This window comes from Artibeus jamaicensis, unplaced genomic scaffold (assembly GCF_021234435.1).
Source record: "Artibeus jamaicensis isolate MK-2021 breed Jamaican fruit bat unplaced genomic scaffold, CSHL_Jam_final contig_240, whole genome shotgun sequence".
In the NCBI taxonomy this organism is placed as follows: domain Eukaryota; kingdom Metazoa; phylum Chordata; class Mammalia; order Chiroptera; family Phyllostomidae; genus Artibeus; species Artibeus jamaicensis.
Genome location: NW_026521506.1, coordinates 803362 through 807377, shown reverse-complemented (window position 1 = coordinate 807377; position 4016 = coordinate 803362). Strand labels below are relative to the sequence as shown.

Here is a 4016-nt window from a genome sequence, read left to right as displayed (position 1 = left end):
CCAAAGGAAATCTCTGATCATTTCATAATGACAACAGAAATGAACTGTATTCCACCAAAGTAGTACGTTATACTATACTACCACCTCCTTTGCAACATGTGCCAGAGTCCTACAATCAGCCATAAGAAGACATGAGTGCTCATCTGCCCAAATTTATTGTCCTTGGCCTCACCTCTACCTCCTTTTGTGATCAGAAAAACTGTTTCAACAAGAAAACAGCAATTGAATAACTCCCTATTTAGAATCACTCAAATTCAGGCAAGCACCATCACTGCCTTCCTCTACATCTGTTCACCATCATTCTGAATATCAGAGCCAACCAGCAATATTGAACTCTCATCATGTTATGTCTCCAGAACAGCATTCTGTACCATATTATCTTCTCCATTTACAACAAGCCATCAAATCCCACATCCTCCCCAGGCTGTGGATGTTTCTCACTTGATTCATAAACAGGCTTCAGGTCCACCAATGCTTTCTATTCTACCACCCTCTTCATAGGCATATTATTGCTCAGATGGCACCTTATATGAAATATCTTCCTCCAGGACCTGCTCCACCTCAGCAGAATACTTCATTTGTAAATACACATCCTTCTCACCATCCCTTTCATTCTTTACCCCAGTTCACTGAAGACCAAGGAACTCTGAGCCCTCTATTTATGTAACTAGGGGAAGTGAGTCATGGTATGTGGCTTGCACCCAGAAAATCATCCCTTTCTCAATGAATGTAAGGTTTGTCTTCTCAAACTACACTTCTTGGACTGCATCATCCAGGTCAGACAAGATATAAACTATATTACTAATAATAATATTATTTTGAATAGAAGGCATAATGAGAAAAAAGTAAATGTTGTCAAACTTCTTACAAGCTTTGACCTTTGGGTGAAGGAAAAGCACCTCTTTACAGAAGTGGCTATGAAATACAAAGTCTTATCTATTAAAATGGTTTTAAATCTTGATCTTAGGGATGAGTTCAAGCACCTTTACTATAGTGAAAATAAATGACTTACTTGAGCATAAATATCCTCTAAGATTTTGTTGTTCCAGTGTAGTAAATTGATCCATATGTGACCATTAGCAATATTATTTCCTTAAAAAATTATATTCTACTTTAAAAAGTATTGTTTTTATTAAACCAAATGCTTAGTTTTCCTTCAGATATATTTTGTTAACCTGGGTAAAAGGAATAATTTTAATATGGTTGTAAGAAAACAAAAAGGCTTTTGTATATAAGTCTATCTCTCTGTAACTTTTTTTAAAGATTTTATTTATTTATTTATCTTTAGAGGGGAAGGAGAGAGGGAGAGAAACATCAATGTATGGTTGCCTTTCGTGCATCCCCTTCTGGGAACTGGCCTGCAGGGAACCAGTCTACAACCCAGGAATATGCCCTGACTGGGAATTGAACCACGATCCTCTGGTTTGCAGGCCTGCGCTCAATCCACTGAGCTACACCAGCCAGGGCTTTCTCTGTAACTTTTAATGTCCTTGTATCTAGACTCGAATTGCTTTTGGATTATCTGCAGGCTGATCCCTGACCTGTAGTCTAGAAGCCACACAAATCAGAAGTATTCAAGCAGCTCTAACCTACGTATGTCAAACACAGCATCAAATCCTTCTTGCTACTCCAACCCTGACCTTATGCCTCAGTTATAATGGGGCATTGCCCCTTTGCTGTGTTAAAAAATAAAGTGAGGCATGTTAAAAATTGTGTTTATATAAGGAAAAATCAATTTGAATAGGGCAGCATTCAATCTAGCAGATAGAAAGGAGCTCCTTGCACAGGGGCCATACTAATCTTCTCTGTATCATTCCAATTTTAGTATATGTGCTGCCGAAGCAAGCATGTAAAAGACAGAAAACTGTATTTGAATAATAGTTAAATTTAAAAAAAGAAAAGAAAGGAGCTCCAAGAAGTGTAAAAAAAAAAAAAAAAGGAAAACTTCTATAGGCAGAAGGAAGGAGGAACAAGGGAGTTATACCAGGCATAAAAGCAGATTGGTTATGGTAAGGTTACTTTCCTTTAGGAGATAGTACGGGCCTATCAGGAAGATTACCTAACTAGTACTGATCAGGCTATTACTGTTTGGAAAGTTTAAAATTCCATTCACAGAAAGCCAAAACTGTAATTAAGTCTTGGTTTGGTGACGCAAGGCTTAGCACAAGTAACTCCATTTTGTCGTCTTGTTTTTAACACCTGAGAACTAGTGCTCACCTCATATTCTAGAGATCCAGTTACTAAGGCCTTTTCTTATTCCCTGTCTGGTAATTTATTATGTGTTATAGGTCCTCTGGGACTGTAACCTCAGTTTTTCTTTGCCAGTGTAAGGGTAAATAAAAATCTGAAGAAATCAATTTAAAATTTTCTCTAATGCCAAAAATGTACTTACCTCCTCCCACTTTTATTTTAGCATTTCCTTCAGAAAACTTGAGATTATAAATGCTAGTTCTGCCTCTTTAAAAGGTATGTAAATCCAAGTCTCTATGGTCAATTAATATTTGACAAGGGGGCAATAACATAAAATGGACTAAAAAAAGCCTCTTCAACAAATGGCGTTGGGAGAAATACACAGTTACGTGTAAAACAAACAAAAAAGAAACTTGAGCACCAACTTACACCATACACCAAAATAAATTCAAGGTGGATAAAAGACTTAAATATAAGCCATCACACAATTAAAGTCCTAGAGGAGAACATCGGCAAGAAAATCTCAGATATTTCACGCAGCAGCATATTTACTGATATGTCCCCTAGAGCAAGGAATATAAAGGAAAGAATAAACAAATGGGATCTCATCAAAATTAAAAGCTTTTGCATGGTTAAAGAAAACAGCCCTGGCTGGTATAGCTCAGTGGATTGAGCGCAGGCCTGCGAACCAGATGATCGCGGTTCGATTCCCAGTCAGGGCACATGCCTGGGTTGCAGGCCAGTTCCCTGCAGGTCAGTTCCCAGCAGGGGAGGCACAAAAGGCAACCATACACTGATGTTTCTCTCCCTCTCTCCTTCCCTTCCCCTCTAAAGATAAATAAATAAAATCTTAAAAAAAAAAAAGAAAACAGTATTAAATTAAAAAGACAACCAACAACCAACCAACTATATGGGAAAACATATTTGTCATTGATACCTCAGACAAAAGTTTAATGTCCAAAATATATAAAGAACTCACAAGACCCCACTCTGAGACAAGCAAACCAATTGTGGTCAAAAGACTTGAACAGACATTTCTCCAAGGAGGACATACAGAAGATCCAGAGACACATGAAAAGATGCTCAATATCACTAGCTATCAGAGAGATGCAAATTAAAACCACAATGAGATACCACTTGACATCAATCAGAATGGCCATCATAAACAGAGCAACAAACAAGTGTTGGAGAGGTTTTGGAGAAGAAGGGACGCTAATCCATTGTTGGTGGGATTGCAGACTGGTACAACCACTGTGGAATTTCCTCAGAAAACTAAAAATGAATCTGCCTTTTGACCCAGCAATTCCACTGCTAAGATTATATCCTAAGAACTCTGAAACACCAATCCAAAAGAACCTATACACCCCAATGTTCATAGCAACACAGTTTACAATAGCCAAGAGTTGGAAGCAACCTAGGTGACCATCAGTAAGTGCATGGATCCAAAAACTATGGTACATATACACAATGGAATTCTATGCAGCAGAGATAAAAAAGGAGGTCCTACCCTTTTCAACAGCATGGATGGAACTGGAAAGCATTATGCTGAGTGAAATAAGCCAGGGGGTGAAAGACAAATACCATATGATCTCACCTTTAACAAGAAGCTAAACAACAAAACAAACAAGCAAGCAAAATATAACCAAAGACACTGAAATAGAAAATAAGCAGACAGTGACCAGAGGGGAGAGGGGAGGGAATGTCAGGGGAAAAGGACAAGGATTTACAGGAACTAGTTTAAAGGACACATGGACAATAACTAAGGGGGGGGAATGGGAGGGAGGTGGGGAGGACTGGGGTGTGGGCTGGGATGGGAGTAAAAGACA

At 38.4% G+C, this 4016-nt stretch overlaps 1 non-coding gene across 1 annotated transcript; it reads right to left on the bottom strand.

Annotated features, from left to right (window-relative positions):
• Positions 1–1742: 1742 nt before the first annotated feature.
• On the bottom strand, positions 1743–1849 carry LOC119054257 (U6 spliceosomal RNA). Its single transcript, XR_005083483.1, has one exon. It is a non-coding gene; the product is annotated as a U6 spliceosomal RNA (small nuclear RNA).
• Positions 1850–4016: the final 2167 nt, after the last annotated feature.